Source organism: Lolium perenne, chromosome 5, assembly GCF_019359855.2.
Source record: "Lolium perenne isolate Kyuss_39 chromosome 5, Kyuss_2.0, whole genome shotgun sequence".
NCBI classification, from domain to species: domain Eukaryota; kingdom Viridiplantae; phylum Streptophyta; class Magnoliopsida; order Poales; family Poaceae; genus Lolium; species Lolium perenne.
In genome coordinates, this window is record NC_067248.2 from 83,571,469 (window position 1) to 83,589,609 (window position 18,141).

The 18,141-nt window shown below is 44.8% G+C and overlaps 1 long non-coding RNA gene across 1 annotated transcript; it reads right to left on the reverse strand.

Moving 5' to 3' along the window:
• Positions 1-9,470: 9,470 nt before the first annotated feature.
• Positions 9,471-10,277, reverse strand: LOC127300712 (uncharacterized). Its single transcript, XR_011745969.1, has 3 exons — positions 10,108-10,277; positions 9,891-10,001; positions 9,471-9,776 (listed from the first exon to the last, which is right to left on the reverse strand). It is a non-coding gene; the product is annotated as an uncharacterized lncRNA (long non-coding RNA).
• Positions 10,278-18,141: the final 7,864 nt, after the last annotated feature.

Here is an 18,141-nt window from a genome sequence, read left to right on the forward strand (position 1 = left end):
GCGTGGTTTGCCAAGGAGCAAGAAGCTTCCAGGAAGGACGTCGAGCGAGCATTTAGTATCCTCCAGCAGAGATTTGCAGTTGTCCGGCTCCCAACTATGACTTGGTCGCATGATCATATGTGGGAGGTGATAAACTGTTGTGTGATAGTGCACATCATGATCATAGAGAATAATCCGATACATCCAGTTCCTGAGGTCGAGTTGTTCACTAGTAGGGAAAGACTCATCTGTGGCGCACCTAAATGCCTATTTTGTGGCGCACGGGTGGTGCGCCACAGAATCCTCGCCATAAAAATTGGATTTCTGTGGCACACCAGCCCATGCGCCACATAATATAGTCTTTCCGTGGCGCATTGCTGCCTCGGTGCGCCACAGGAATAGGTGTGCCACAGAATTAGTTTTAGGTGCGCCACATAATTAGATACATGTATACACGATTTTGTACTGCTTGCTATACACATACATGTTATATACAACAATCTACAAATATTACATAGGTTATATACAACAATATATAGATATAAAATAAATAGCATGTACATTGCACACATATAATATAAACATCATCATCACATTACTTAGAGCCTGACCGAGACACACATGTAGTCTCGATTCATACAAATTTATACATACAAGTCTTAATTCATACAAAGTTCATCATCTCGAGATACAAATAGATGAGAGTCACTACGAGCATCATCGCGATGAAAGTGGTCTTCATCCGGTTCCTCCTCTGCTCCCTCATCTCTCCCGGTAGGCTTGCTTGCACCGCCCCGAGTGTGTAGTGACTAAGATGGAAGAAAGACCAAAATAACGAAGAAGGTCAACACAAATAAGAGCCAACTAGGATCAAATAAATAAATATCTCATACATTGTTGGTCAAAACAAATATTAACAGTCAGGGATGACGTAACTGAGGCAAGGTCTGATACACAAGAGTTTGATATTTGTGCCATCTTACCAAGCTCACTTACGCCACCCCAGAGTGTACGGTGACCAAACATTCTAATTATCGGCACTATCTCGAAGAAAGAACAAAATAAACGAAGAAGATCAACACAAATTAGAGCCAACTAGGATCAAATAAATAAATGCCTCATACATTGTTGGTCGAAACAAATATTAACATTCAAGGATGGAGTCAGCGAGGCTAGGTAGGATGCACAAGAGATTGATATTTGTGACATCACACCAGACTCACTGGTTCCACCCTAGAGTGTACGAGTGACCAAGAATTTTAATCATCGGCACTAAAATGGAAGAAAGACCAAAGTTAATGAAGAATGCCAACTCAAATAGAGCCAAGTAGTATCAACTAGATAGCATATGACTCATACATTGTTGGTCTAAACAAATATTAACATTTATGGATGGTATAAGCGAGGCCGGGTAGGATGCACAAGAGATTGATATTTGTGTCATCACACCAGACTCGTTTGCACCACCCCCCGAGTGTACTTGGTGGTCCGCAGCAGCGCGAGGCCGTGGCAGGCGCCATCGACGGCCTCCCGCACCTCCTCCGCCCTGTAGACGGCCTTAGCGCTAAGCTGCATCAAGGGGGCTAAGCTGCATCTCATCCACCTCCTGGCAGACATTGCATCGAACACAGGCAGCGCCCCACGCGCAGAGAACCTAACTAACTAACCACATCGCCAGCCACGCCATACTAGACCAAATCGCACCGATGCACAAGCTCGTAGTACCGGTGTGGAGGAAGGAAGTGCACGCACCATAGCTGGCTAGGGTTTGGTCGTCCTTCAAGATCCGGCCCTTGTAGATCAGCCGCTTCTACAGCGCTGACACGTCGGAGCTCTCGGCGACGACCCTTGAACGCGCCGACGGTGGCGCCCAGGTCGGCCTGCACGGGGAACTTGTTCCCACTGGTTCCCCAGATGTGCAGCATCGCCGGCGCGGCGGCCGCCCCCGCGGGCTCGCTGCCCTCGCCCTCGCCTCCCTAGCCCTAGGCCTGATCCGTCCCGATTCGACTGTGTGTGTGAGGGGTGGGGGTTTGCGTTGTGTGTGTGATGCGTCGCCGTCGGCATTGGGTGCCATGAGAGAGCATCCCGGCGGCGGTGAGGAGGCGGAGGGGGAAGGGGAAGGAGGCGGAGGCGTGGAGGGAGGGCACGGGGTGGGACAGATATACGGACGTACGAGTCACCGAGCAATAATTGGGTCTATTTCTGTGCCGCACCAAGCAAGGTGTGCCACAAAATGTCTTTCGGCCTGTACACCACATAATGTCTTAATTCTGTGGCGCACGTGGTCCTATGCGCCACAGAAATAGTGAAACAAATGATTGAGGCTGGCCGGTTGTGGGGTCCAACTTATTTCTGTGGCGCATGAGCGTTGGGTGCGCCACAAAAATAAGCTATTTCAGTGGAGCACCATGTCTGGTGCGCCATAGAAATAGTTTTTGTGGCGCACGCAGAACTGGTGCGCCACAAAATAGCATCCCACCTATAGCTACTTTCCTACTAGTGGTTGCAGCCATATCGCCGAAAGGGTCCTCTTGAAGAGCTTGATGATTAGGTGCCGGCATCATGGGCTTCCTTCCTAGCTATGCGCCAGGAGATCCGAGATTCACGTGTTCATCAACAGCTGCAGAACGATCTGGTTGACCATCACTGGACTCGCAAGGGTGCAGCAAGAGTTGCTGCACCATGATTTATTGTGTTGTTGTCATGTTTTGTTTGTTGAACAATTTTCTTTGTTGAAATAATGCCAAATCTCGGCGAACAATGTCATAAATTTTTATATTTTGTGTTGGATTCTGAAATTGTGCCAAAAATTGTCCGAAAACTAGCATATTTTTGGCCGAATTCGCCCGCCTGGGGATCGGCCGTGGATTCACCGCTGAGAATCTCCCCCTCCCAGGCTGAAAATTACATCTATCCGGTGGTAACTAGCATCGGATTTTGGCATGTTGGATTTCAGCCTGGGTAGCGCCAACGAGTGGAGATGCTCTAACACTGTTATTTATGTTACTTTTTTTTGAAATGGGGAGTTTAACCCCGGCTTCTGCATCATGATGATGCACACAACCTTTTATTAAAATACTATAATATTTAAGTTTTACAAGTCTCACATCTCAATCATCGCCTACAGTTGATACCAAAATCAACCAGCGGAACAAATAAAACACAGTAATAGTGCACATCACTGTATTCTCCTAGTATGACGCCAGCCAGCCAGGCACAAGATATCCTGAGGAACCATCTGGAGCCATATGCATCCAGAAGCCAGGACATCTCGCTGTCCCTCTGGCGAGAGGAGGGCCCATAGCTGAACCCAATGTGCCATCATATGAATAACCTGCAAGTAATGAAAAGATTGTTTTTTTTGTTAAAGATAATATCATTTCTTGCCCTCCAAATATACCAACATAAAGCCGAAACCCCAATTCAGATGAAAGCTTTAGTTTGTCTATCTACTCCATTCAACCAATTATCGAACATATTTGTAATATTGGTTGGAGGTGGAAGATTAAAAGTGAAATTAACTGTGCGCCAAAAAAGTTTAGCTAAAGAACAATCAATGAACAAATGTTCGACGGTTTCCTGTCCACCACAAAAAAACGCATTTCATACACCATTCCAATTTCATTTAGCTAAATTATCTTTAGTTAATAACACCTTGTTACTAAGGAACCACATGAATATTTTTATTTTTAAAGGGACTCTAATCCTCCATAGATATTTTCTCAGGTATGGGGTGTGATCACTCATAAGATCCTCATACATAGATTTTACCGTAAACAGACCATTGGTTATCAGGCCCCAAACAAAGCGATCCTGCTCATTATTTAGATTTATCAGCATAAGTTTTTGGCATAGCTGTAACCATAAAGTCCATCTGTTTCCCAACAAAGTACGTCTAAAACTAATATTCAGCGGGGTTTGAGCTAACACATGAGCTACCGTTATGTTTTTATGCTGCACAATATTATATAACGACGGGTATTGATGTGCTAGTGTGGTATTCCCTAACCATGTATCTTCCCAGAATCTAGTGTTCAGTCCATTTCCAACTTTGAAGGAACCCCTATTAAAAAACTCCTCCTTCACTCTCATTAGACCCTTCCAGAAGGGAGAATCTGTGGGCTTAACTTGTACTGCCGATAAGTCTTCTGTCTTAAGTATTTATTATGTAACACTCCGTCCTCATTAAGCAATTTAAAGAGCCATTTACTCAATAAGAATTTGTTTTTGAGTTCGAGTACCTCGATACCTAAGCCACCTTGATCTTTAAGCCGACAGACACTATTCTATTTTGTTAGCCTACATTTTCTCTTATTTTCATCAGACTGCCAGAAAAACCTAGATCTATAAAAATCGAATCTTTTCCTTACCCCAAGAGGTATCTCTAGAAAGGATAACACAAACATAGGTAAACTGGTTAAAACTAAATTAATAAGGACAAGTCTATTTCCATAAGATAATAATTTTCCTTTCTAGCAGCCCAGTTTGCTTTGAAACCGTATCTCAACTGGATACCAATCACAATTTCTTAGTTTTCTGTAATGAATAGGAATACCTAAGTACCTAAAAGGAAGGGATCCAACATCACATCCAAAGATCTGCTTATATTGTTCCTCTTCATCCTTTGCCTTACCAAAACAGAATAACTCACTTTTATGAAAATTAATTTTAAGTCCCGAAAGTTCTTCAAAAATGCATAAGATTATCTTCATGTTTACGGCTTTGAGGAGGTCATGTTCCAAAAAGAATAATCGTATCATCGGCATATTGTAGTAAAGAGATACCCCCTCAACAAGATGACGAATAAGCCCTCCCAGTTGACCATCATTCTTGACCCGTTCAATTTAGATGGCAAGCATATCTACTATAATATTGAACAACATTGGAGACAGAGGGTCCCATTGCCGCAGTCATTTCTTTGTTTGAAAATAATGACCAATGTCATATTTACCTTAACTCCAACACTCCCCTCTTGCACAAATTATTGAATTAAGCTACACCATTCTGTGACAAAACCTTTCATTCTCAAAGTTTGTTGTAGAAAGGATCACTTAACTTTATCATACGTTTTTTCAAAATTACTTGTGATTGCCTAGAAAGTTTGTATGTTTGTTGCCAGTCTCAACATACAGGAGACGGTGGCACATTTCTTAGTTCATTTTGTCAAATCATGATGTTCAGCAATTTCATTTGCAAGAAAAAAACAAAGAGAAATCCAATAAAAAATTTAAATAAAGGCTAAAATATTTCTAAACAGTTTTAAATTGGCCAAAAAAATATAGTTTATCCTTAAAATCAATTTATCATGATTGCAAAACACAGGGCGTGATGGGCATCTGGTGATTATTTGTTTGACATGGACCGATGTGGGTTCGTGTGGCTCTTTCGTGGTGTGGGGTTCATCGGTATATGCCTTTTCGGTGAAGTCGGTATAACTTGCTCAACGTAGTGTGATGAAGATAACGCTTGAGCGCCATCTCGACAATGGTCTTCTTCTTTGGCCGGTCTGTCGAGTGTGCATTGGCGGTGAACTCGCGCGATGGTGCATTGTGTGGTCATGTTCCATGACAATAGTCTGGTCCACGCATTATACGGTTCTCTCATGGTTTTCAACCAACTAACTATATAAGTTTCTTCTTCTCCTTTGTCAAATGAAACTTAAGCTACTAAAGTGTTCACCACAGATATGCAAAGTAATTTCTTTGCGGCGGCATACAAAGTAGTAACGACCTACAAGTGCAACCTAAGTCGATCTTCACCATCGTGTCCATGTCAATGCCACCGAAATTAAATACTCACAAATCGCTAAAATAGCGCTCAATGCTTGCCTAGCAGGCAGTGTTCATCTTGACCAAATTAAATTTATATGAAATCTCTTCCGAACAAGAACATAGCGCACACATTGCTTTTGACAAGAGTATTGGACTAATCCGACGAACTACCACGTGTACGTGCGCTAATTAGACATAGCGAGCTCCATCACTCACACTACAAACGATAGACCAGTTTAGTTGAGCTTAAGTGCCACCACACTAGCTGGTTGGGCCAGATGGCGTGCGAGTGTTTCTTTATATAGAAGATAAGTTGTTTCTTTTTCTGGGTGGTTATGTTGCACCCAGGTGCTGAGGTCCACCCAAACCACGCGTGTAGTATATCGTCTACGGATACAAAAGATAATCTCACAAAGTGGAAAGCGCGGGTTTCTTCTATGTCAGTAGTGCCCATGCATGTTAATTTTCGTCGATGGTACTGTAGGGGCGATATTTGCAAAGTGCAGAGAAAGAACTATTTGAATAACATCTACTTCCACGCGTAGGTAAACTAACTGTCTAATGAAGGGAACACGACCTAATTAGTCACACTCGGGAGTACAAAAAAAACTACTCTCAGTGATGCGCCAAATATCACTTTTGTAACTGTACAATGTCATGATCGATCTTAGGAAAACGGTTTTGACTCTCAGTCACAAAAGTTCGTTACTAGTTTCCAGTTAAGTGTTTTGTAAGATACAATTCGGATATAACTGAATAATGGACATCCACTCTGTCCATGCAAGCTCATTTCCAAACTTAAAACTTCCCCCAAATAAAAAAATTGCGGATGGAGGATAGGAGAATGATTTTTCTTTAGTGCTGATGATCAATTGATAATTTATTGTTTTGATGACTTATCTCTCTGCCCTTGATCAGTGGCGGACGCAGAAAACGACTGAAGGGTGGGCACACTCCAAAAAAAATTGCATTATGCCTTATGCAATAAAAAAAATCCAAATAAATATTCCCTCCGTTTAAAAACATGACAAATAAAAAAAAGGACGAAGTTGCAATAGTATCGAAATTTTTTCCACCCCATCCTTTTAGAATTCAATCGAATCATCTACTCCCTCCGGTCCTAAATATAAGCCATACAATTTCTGACACGGAAATTAAGAAACACATATTTAGAAAAAATTACACCATGTTTGGCTAGGTTAACCGTAAGTAATTGCCGTGAGCTAATAGAGGTCTCTGCATAAGATAAGTAAACCTAATCAAATCTCCAAAAATATTGTCCATACAAGTAGGACAACACAATAAACCTTATATTCTGGAATTTTTCTCAAAAAACTATATGGCTTATATATAGGAACGGAGGGAGTATTATTTTTTATGTCTTGTGACAAATACTTTCTAGATGACAATCTACCAAACAAACTAAAAAGTATTGATGTTTTTTCGGCAATAAGTATTCATGGAATTGGTTTAGCTAAGGAAGGATAACACCTAGGGCCCCTGATGGTGCACTCTATGGTCGTGTTCAATGATGATAGTGTCACCAGCGCATTGTAACGATTCTCTCACGGTTTTTGGCTAATTAAGCGGATGGTTTTCTTCTTTTCCTTTCTTAATTTAGTCTTTGGATTTGGGTTCAAATGAAATTCAAGCTAATCCTTCACCACATATATGCAAAGTATAATTTCAATGTGGTGGCATACTAAGTACTAACAAATTACAAGTGCAATCCAAGTGGATTGTCACTGTAGTGTCATTTTTTTAGGGGACTGTAGTGTCATTGTTAATGCCACCAAAATTAAAAACTCACAAATCGCTAGAAAAATACACAATATTTTTCTTAGGAGACAACATTATTCATCTTGAACAAATTTATAGGCAATCTTTTCCCAACAAGAGAGTATAATTGAATGAGCTTTTTTATGGTGATTGGCACAAAACCTCGGTTGCTTTAGGTTCTATCATATCTGAATTTTTGTGACCGTTGATTAAGTCTATTGGTATGGCTCGGTTCAGGTCCTGAAAGCATGATTCGGGAACTGAATTTGGAGCGTCTTGTAACCCTTTCTGAGTAATGAAATCCTCTTTTACCCGCAAAGAAAAAAACTTCTATAGTGAACAGGAAAATGTATATATGTCGACCTAAAAAAAGTATACATGCCAGCGGACGATCAACCTTTGTCTCTCTAGATAAAAAGGAAGAAAAAAGAAAGGTGCTTCCTATCGGACCAGTATTTTACGGTAGGATTGAAAGGTGCTTGACCGTAGGATTCTCAGCCAGGCGCGGGTGGCTCTTTCCGTGATTAGTGGGATTGATTACGTGCTTGCTCTGTAAAAACTGCTCCCAATAATTACTCTGTAATGCACGCGCATGCAAAAAAATTTCTAGAAAAACTGCTACCAGTAACCGCTCCCATAATGCTCCAGGTAATCTGCTTTTCTTCCTCTTCAGGATTGCTTCTTCGTCGGAGAGGAAAGAAAAAGGACACGTAAAACTGAGTTCCACGGGAAGTCTGTGTGAAGCATATTTTTTTAGTAAGAAGCAAGACATTATTAGATCGGTAGCATTCTAATTTGTGCAAATATTTATTTTTTAGATTTCGGAGCAACCAAGTTGGCAGTAGGAAGCACACGCAACGCTAGTAGAATCCATGGTCTGGAAAGTGATCGTTAGATTTTCCGACGCATGTTAATTGGTTGTAAGAAGCATACGTACGTATATACATGGGAAGCACTGTTATTTTCTGTTGCGGCGCCTTTTATGAAAGAAGCAAAGATATGGTACGAAGTAGGAAATAGGAAGTATCGCCCAGTCATCGCTAGAGGCGGAGGCGTCCGGCGTCTCACACCACACGACGATCTGCGCAGAGAAAGCGGCATCCGTGCGCTCCGCGCTCGCCAAGGTCGAGCCCCACGAGCTCGCCGACGAGACCCATGAACCACTCAACAACGGGCAGTGCTTCCTCATCGTGATGCAGCACGCGCTGGGATGCTTCGCCGTCGTTTCCGATGCGGCAATGCTCTGCTCCTCTACCTCGCAGGCTGAAGGGCCTCAACTTGAGGTCCAGGCTATGAAGCATGCATCATCGATGAGCTCCTTCAGAAGCTCGAGCAGCATCGGCGAACTTCAACAGAAGCTCGAGTGGCATCAGAGAAAGGCCGGAAACGGCGGCGACTCTAGGTCCGGTTGAACAACCAATGGTGTGTCGCAGATCATTATATCGCTAGCACTGGTGGAAAAAACGGCTTCGATCGCGGTTCGCAACTGCCATTGGTCGCGGTTGCGCAACCGCGACCAAGCAAGCGCGACTAAAGCCCACCCACCTTTAGTCGCGGTTCCTTACGAACCGCGACTAAAGGCGCCTCCACATGGCCGCCAGCAGTCCTTCGGGGCGGAGGACCTTTAGTCGCGGTTCTCCTGGCCAACCGCGACTAAAGACCGCCGCAGGTTTAGGGTTTTAGCCCCCCTCCCCCTAACCTGGTTTTTTTTTTAGTTTGTATTGTTTTATTTTCTTTTCTGTTTTATTTTAATTTTGAAGGAGTTTCACATATTCTACGGTACTACATATACATATGCATTTGAACGTACAATTTCAAACAAATTTGAAATTAGAACCAAAAAGAATTCAAGAGGAATTGACAATATATATTCAATATCGATGACCATATATATACAATTTTGAACTAGTTTCCATACATATGATTTACTGCATATGAAGTTCTACATCCTCTACATAGTGTTCTCCTCTAGGATCGATGACTTGCTTCGCGATCCATCCAGCTAGTTCCTCTTGAAGTGGTCGGAAGCGAGCTTCTAGACTAAGCGTCCTCCGAAGGTTATTCCTGCTAATGTTGTTCGGACACGAAATCCGCTCAGAGGTGTATCTCCGGATCATCTCACAAACATAGTATCCACATAGATTGGTCCCCTTTGGCTGAATATCCCCAGTCGCAGACACTACCCTTTTAAATTGTAGCTCTTTTTTGAATTCATCGACCTTTGTGTTTACGAACCGTGTCCAAACCCTACGAGGCAAAGAAAATTAAATGAACAAGAGAGTTATTAGTTACTTGATATTAGGAAATGAACAAAATAGGCCGATCGATATAGAGCGCAAGTGAATGAAAATATATAATTACTTCTGCATCATTTTTCTCAAGTCGGCCCAAAGCTTTGCATTCAGATTCAGAGAGTCGTGGATGAGAACTGTGGAGTCATGAAATTGAATTACTAGCAGAATCCAGTGGAACCTGCGGACACGATACATGCACAGTCATGCATAATTAACTCATCGATTAGCCACATACCTTGCATGGAGTAAACAAAAGAAAATGTGCTCAAGACAGAAACACTCACCCAAAATGGTAAGGAAATAGAATATCACTTTTGAGTTCCTGCCTTGAAAAAAACATCCACAGGTCGGCCTCCATGTCGGCGGGAAAATGTTTTAACACATATGAATTAACGATATGTGGGTCAATGAACCCAACATCATGGATGTTCCTTATTATGCATTCCCGCTTCTTCATTCTGCATACACAACAAGATAGTTAGGACAATATATATATATATATATATATATATATATATATATATATATATATATATATAGTGCAGGCAATGAACGAGATGGGGTAGAAATAAATCACTTACAGAACGTAGCAACTGATGATAGATTTGTCGAGCTCGCGCAGATTGAAAAGCTGGAACAATTCACTCCGATGAATTTGTACATAGTAATGTTTGAAGTGATGCTCAGGTCTAACTTCCGCATAAATATAGTCTTTGGCGTTTTTTAATTTTATGTAAGCCTTGTACCAATTTAGCAGACCTGTCATTTGTGGAGGTAGATCCTTTTCCTGCGCAGGCTCGACGAGAGGCCCATTCGACACATATGTAATTACTACGTCCTTCATTGTTGGCGCCTCATCAAGGCCTAACACTGCACGAAGAGTCAGACCTAAGTTGGCCGCTTGTTCTGTGGCACTCGCTACAGTCAATCCCTGTCTTGCCGCAGCTGCTATGATTTCGGGGCCATCCGGACCGGCGGCTTTCACTATGAGAGGGGCGATGGATTGTTTACTCTGTTCCCCGAGCTGGGCAACTTGTTTCCCCTCTTTTTTACTTTCTAATTCTTTCTCGGCCTCCTCCAAGGCTTTCTTCTCCTGCTTCTCCGCCAAATCTTGCTTCTCCTTCAAGATGAGTGCTTGCCTACGAAGTTCATGTGAATAGTAGTCAGGCAGATTCTTCGCGGCTTGGGACGGTTCGGTAAAAAATGACTTAGCCCACTTCTTTTGCTTGTCAGAATATACTGGCTTGGGCTCGGGCTCTCTTTTCTTCTTGCAGTCCGCCATCCATTTCTCATGCTGAGCAGCCACGACCGCTGCATTTTCCTCCACACTAAGGTCATAAGGTCTCCGGATGAGAGGCTTCAGTGATGGCTCCGGTACCTTTGTGATCTTAGCTACATAAGGGTCCGGGTTAATAGTCCAGGACTGCTTCCTCTTCTTTGCTGGGGGCGGCTGCTTCTTCGCCGGAGGTGGACTGGGGGGCGGCGTCTGCTTACCCGCCGGAGGTGAATTGGGGGGCGGCGTCGGCTGACGTGAAGGAGGTGTAGGTGAACCACCACCACCACCGCCGCCGCCACCACCACCGGAGGGGGGTGGACTTGTTCGCCTTGGCGCCTCGTCTGGAAACTTGATAAACTTCTTTTTCCAGAGAATAAACTGGCGCTTGACACCTCCAAGTCTTCTCTCCCCTTCGGGTGTAGCAATGTCAATCTCCAGGTCCTCAAACCCTGGGACTATTTCCTCCACCGTGACACGAGCATAGCCATCTGCAATGGGTTTGTTGTGGTGGAGTGCTCCAGGCTCACATGGCAAAGCACTGCCGATGGCTACCTTCGTGGACATGTTCCCAGTAGGATAATGCAGATGACATTCTTTCATCTCCTTTACATCGTCCACGGGGTAGCGAGGAGGCTCCGGTGCAGTAATTTGGATCTCCGGTGCATCAGTAGCCGGCTGGACCTCCGTGGAAGCCATGCTGCTTCTCCGCTGCTGGCTTCCGAGATCCGCTGGATGATCTTCATGCGTCCCAGCTGCCGATCTCTCCTGTAATAGTATAGACAGGGTTTTCTTCACCTCATCGACTTCCGATGCCAACCGCGCCACAACATCTGCATCCCGATCCGACTTTCTCTTACGGCTTCTGTAACCGTACGGGTCATCGTCCTGGGAGAACCCTTCTTTCCACGTAATGTTCCCGGGCATGCCTCGTACACGTCCTCCGTGTTCAGGATTACCGAGGGCTCTTGTCAGCGCGTCGTTCTCTCTGTTGAACTTGATCTTCCCCTCTTGAGCATCCCTCATTGCGTCAATAAGGGCTTGGGTGGGTTTAAACATTTTGTTCCCGTAAACACACGCCCCTGTCTCCGGGTCTAGCGTTCCCCCATGCCCGTACCACCAGCTTTTGGCCCTTCGGTCCCATCCCTCCGTACCTGGACGGATTCCTCGCCTCCTCAGCTCGTTCTCCATCTTCTCCCACTTAGGCTCCCAAAAGCGATACCCTCCTGGCCCCATAACATGATTGTACTCCTTCTTAGCCGCATTTTCCTTATTTTTTTCCGATATTTCAATGAAATGCTCCGATTTCTTCTGCTTCACAAATTCTGGCCAATCATGTTCAAGTCTCTCATACTGTCCTTTGAATTCCGGAGTCTTGTTCTGGTTGACATAGTCACGGGCTAGATTCTTCTTGAATTTCCGGAATGTATCGGCCATCTTACCAAGAGCGAAGTGTTTGAGTAGCCTCCTCCTCTCCTTGTTTTCCTGAATCTTGTTACCCGCCTCATCGAATTTGTGGTATTCCGGAGGTAGGATGAAATGCTCCATAAGCTTTTGAAAGCAATCCTTTTTAGTTCTCTTGTCAACAAAAGTGAAACCAAGACGTGCCTTCTTTGGCTCATTCCACTCCTGGAGGGTGATCGAGATGTTGTCTCTAACAACGGCTCCGCATTGGTTGATAAACTTGGTGGCGTACTTCGGGGGCTCCAGCGGCCTGCCGGTTGCACTGTCGACAACCTCGATGGTATATGTTTCTCCTGGTTTGAGCGTCTTGGTTGCGCCACGCTTTGACGACGACGTACTCGATTTTTTCGACGATCCGGCCGAGGGCTAAAATAAGAAAGAGAGTCGCGCGTGTTAGTACACACATATTTATTCAAATCAGTAAGTTTGTATCACCAGAGGAAAAATGTATATATATATATACCTCGGCGCCGGAGCTAGTTGCTACTTGCAATTGAAGATCGTCGTTGATCGACGTTTCTTCCCTATCATCTTGCTGACGGCCTTCATCTTGACCGTCAAGATTCAGATAAGAAGAAATATCCTCTTCATCTTGTTCGGTCGGCACATAAGGAATATCGCCTTTTATGATGCCAAATAGCTGTTCTTCAATTTCTTCATCATAGTTGTCCATAATCGGGTCAGCTCTATCGTCCGCCATACGTCAGTCCTGAAAACATGTAGTAAAAACTAATTATTTAAGTGCGGTGTCGAAAGGGCGGTGGCAAAAGGAGAGAGGGCGGTGGCGGTGGCAAAAGGGCGGTGGCGGTGCCGAGGACAACACATAGAGGCCTCCCTCGCCGTATACGGAGGGGGCGGCGAGGCGGTGGCGAAAGGGCGGTGGCGGTGGCGGTGTGCCGATCCTCTCTCTCGTAAAAAAAGAAAAAAAACCCGCGCGTATACGGAGGGGGAGGCGAGGGCCTCGCCGCCCCCTCCGTATACACGCGGGGTCGGTGGCGGTGGCGGTGCAAATTAGTTCTTCACATAATTTACTTTGGATATTTATATGTCGCGGTTTGTGTGGCCACTTAAAATTTTATTAAGTCAAAATTATCAAGTTTTAAGTTTTTTTGTTAACTATATATATAGTTACTAATTAATTCATTAATTATAAGTGGACAAAACAAAAAATTATTAAGTCAAAATATGTTTTGTTTGTTAACTATATGTTTTTTTTATTAAGTCAAAATTCAGAAATTTTTTATTAAGTCAAATTATCAAGTTTTATGTTTTAAGTTTTTTTTGTTAAGTATATATAGTTCAAATTAAAAAAAACAAACAAAACATTTTTTTTTAAAAAAAAATCCGGCCGACCGGCGGCCGGCCCTCTCTCTTCCTTCTCTCTGCGCGCCTCTCTGCTTTTTGCCGGCGTCTGCTGGCGCGCGACGCGTACAGCGCGTCTTGCGGCGACGCGTGCGATGGCGGCGTGCTTGGGCGGGGCGGCGCGTGCTGCGGCGGCGCGTGCGATGGCGGCGTGCGGGCGGCGCGTCTTGCGCGGCGGCGCGTGCGACAGCGCCGGAGTTTGATCGGCGCGCGAGAGACGTACACGAGACGGCCGGGGGCTGAGGAGATCGGCGCGGCGGCGGAGGAGATCGGCGCGCGGCGACGGCGGAGGAGATCGAAGGCGCGGCGACGGAGACGAGCGCGGGCGTCGAGGAGGCGCGACGGCGTCGAGGAGGCGCGACGGCGTCGAGGAGCCTGACGGGATGAAGTCGAAGAAGATGAAGTGAAACCGCCGAGGCGGGCGCGCGCGTATTTATAAAAAACGACCTTTGGTCGCGGTTGGGGTCACCAACCGCGACTAAAGGGGTACCTTTAGTCGCGGTTGGTGATCCCAACCGCGACCAAAGGGTATTTTCGCCGGGTTTTTCGTTTCCCGCGGAAAATACCCTTTAGTCGCGGTTGGTGACCCCAGCGCGACCAAAGGTTATTTTTCAAATTACTTTTTCTTTTTCAAATTTTTAAAAATACAAATAATATATCAAAAAATTCAGAAAAATAAAACTAATTCATTTCAAATCCTTAAAAATACAAATAATATATCAAAAAATTCAGAAAAATAAAACTAATTCAATTCAAATCCTTAAAAATAAAAAATAATATATCAAAAAATTCAGAAAAATAAAACCAATTCATTTCTAAATGTTAAAAATACAAATAGTATATCTAAAAATTCAGAAAAATAAAACTAATTCATTTCAAAATGTTAAAAATACAAATATTATATCAAAAAATTCAGAAAAATAAAACAATTCAATTCAAAATATTAAAAATACAAATAATATATCAAAAAATTCAGAAAAATAAAACCAATTCATTTCTAAATGTTAAAAATACAAATAATATATCAAAAAATTCAGAAATTTTTTATTAGATGATACAAAACCACCTTAAGTCCCGGTTGCACCCACCAGCCGGGACTAAAGATTAGATGACCAGCTCTGGATTCCTCTTTCTTCCCGCCTCTTTCTTCCCGCCAATTTCTTCCCGCCACTTTCTTCCCGCCACTTTCTTCCCGCCAATTTCTTCCCGCCACTTTCTTCCCGCCACTTTCTTCCCGCCAATTTCTTCCCGCCAATTTCTTCCCGCCAATTTCTTCCCGCCTCTTTCTTCCCGCCAATTTCTTCCCGCCACTTTCTTCCCGCCAATTTCTTCCCGCCAATTTCTTCCCGCCACTTTCTTCCCGCCACTTTCTTCCCGCCAATTTCTTCCCGCCACTTTCTTCCCGCCACTTTCTTCCCGCCACTTTCTTCCCGCCAATTTCTTCCCGCCAATTTCTTCCCGCCGCTTTCTTCCCGCCAATTTCTTCCCGCCACTTTCTTCCCGCCACTTTCTTCCCGCCTCCTGTCTTCCCGCTCCAATTTTTCCCGCCATTTCTCACTACATATATGTTGCCCGGCTTGGCCAGCATTATCACATCTCTCCAATCTCTCATCAGTCTCTCATGGCTTCCACCGCACCCACTCTAACCTACCAGCAGGTGGAGGAGCTTTGCGCCTCGAACTACCCTTGCCCACCGGGCTACCACGTCCCCGCCGGCTGGAGCCTAAGCGCCGGCGGCGTGCCGGTCCCTCCCCTCCCTCAGGGTACTGCGCGCCGGGCAGCCATCACGAACCACTACTACCTCGACCTCACGCCGGAGCAGCGGATGAATCCCCGCTGGCATCCCGATAACCAGCATACTTGGGACGCCTTCTTCATCAATCGGCGTGAGAGGGCGCTCGCCAGGTATGAGGAGGACGGTCTGCCTCCTGGGAACTTCCACGAGGCCGGCCGTCGGCTATGGTGGTACGGCCGGACTCTGCAGAGCGTCATGGACTACATCACGGCCGGCGATATCCCCCGCCTGCGCTACCCTCAGTTCGAGCCACGAGCGCCGCCCGACGACAGCGACGACAGCAGCGACGACGACGGCGGTAACTTAGAAGGCGACGACTACCAGTACAACGGCGGCGACTATGAAGACTACGAGTATGCATATTATACGCCTAGGCAGGAGTATGACTAAATCACTCCAAATTTCATGTATCATCAGTGCTATCTCTCGAATCAATCGAATCATTCGAAAATGGACACCAAACACATCACGGGCAATATAATTCACATGATCCATTCAACAAAGTTTGGTACAATAAATTATTACACATCATTTCTTCCCTTGTGTCCCTGCTTGCTTACGATTGGGCCGTATCCATGGAGCATCCTCATCATTTAACTTAATGCTTGGATCGGTGTTCACTTTGAAGGGCGGAATTTCACCAAACATATTATAATCTTCTGACATGTCTGTCTTGTCCTCCACTCCCACGATGTTTCTTTTCCCTGAAAGAACAATGTGGCGCTTTGGATCATCGCATGATGTACTGATCGTTTTCTTATCTTTCCGTTTCCTCGGTTTGCTACTCATGTCCTTGACATAGAAAACCGGAGCGACATCTTTCGCTAGGACGAATGGTTCGTCAAGGTAACCAAGATTGTTGAAATCCACCATTGTCATTTCGTATTGCTGGTCCACCTTTACCCCACCTCCTGTTAGCTTGAACCATTTGCACCGGAACAAAGGGACCTTGAAGGAGGGTCCATAGTCAAGTTCCCATATCTCCTCTATGTAACCATAATATGTGACCTTTTGCCCATTCTCGGTTGCTGCATCAAAGCGGACACCACTGTTTTGGTTGGTGCTCTTTTTATCTTGGGCGATCGTGTAAAATGTATTCCCATTTATCTCGTACCCTTGGAAAGTCGTTATAGTCGAAGATGGTGTCTTGGCCAAGATGTACAGCTGATCTACAACCTCATTGTCACTCATTAAATGTTTTCTCAACCAACTGCCGAAAGTCTCCATGTGGGCCTTCCTAATCCAGGATTCAGGCTTCCCCGGGTTGTCCGAGCGTAAACTATTCTTGTGTTTCTCAAAGTACGGAGCCACCAAGCTGGAATTGGTCAGAACTGTGTGGTGTGCTTCAGTCAGAGAATGGCCGTCCATACATATCGTTGATTTCCTTCCGATCGTGCCTTTTCCACTTAGTCTCCCCTCGTGCCGCGATCGAGGAAGACCAATCGGCTTAAGGTCAGGAACAAAGTCAACACAAAACTCAATTACCTCCTCATTTCCATAGCCCTTGGCGATGCTTCCTTCTGGCCTAGCACGGTTACGAACATATTTCTTTAATACTCCCATGAACCTCTCGAAGGGGAACATATTGTGTAGAAATACAGGACCGAGAATGGAAATCTCTTCGACTAGGTGAACCAGGAGGTGCGTCATAATATCGAAGAAGGATGGCGGGAACACCAACTCGAAACTGACAAGACATTGGACCACATCGTTCTGTAACCGTGGTAGAACTTCTGGATTGATTACCTTCTGAGAGATTGCATTGAGGAATGCACATAGCTTCACAATGGCTACTCGAACATTTTCCGGCAGGAGCCCCCTCAAAGCAATCGGAAGCAATTGCGTCATAATCACGTGGCAGTCGTGAGACTTCAGGTTTTGGAACTTTTTCTCCGCCATGTTTATTATTCCCTTTATATTGGACGAGAATCCAGACGGGACCTTAATACCGCTCAGGCATTCAAAAAAGATGACCTTCTCTTCTTTGGTCAGAGCGTAGCTGGCACGACCTTGAAACCATTCCGGATGCTGGTCATCAGGGTCTTTCAAGCGTTGCTGGTCCTGCCGTGCTTCCTTTGTATCATTTGTCTTCCCATACACGCCCAAGAAGCTTAGCAGGTTCACGCAAATATTCTTCGTAACATGCATCACGTCGATTGCAGAGCGGACATCTAGGACTTTCCAATATTCTAGCTCCCAGAATATAGATTTCTTCTTCCACATGGGTGCGTGCCCGTCAGCTCCCTTCGGAATTGATTGTCCGCCAGGACCCTTACCAAAGATGACTTTCAAATCCTTGACCATATCAAATACCTCAGCACCAGTGCGTTCCGCAGGCTTCGGCCGGTGATCTGCCTTGCCGTTGTAATGCTTGCCGCGCTTTCTTACGTTATGATTTTTGGGAAGAAATCGACGATGCCCCAT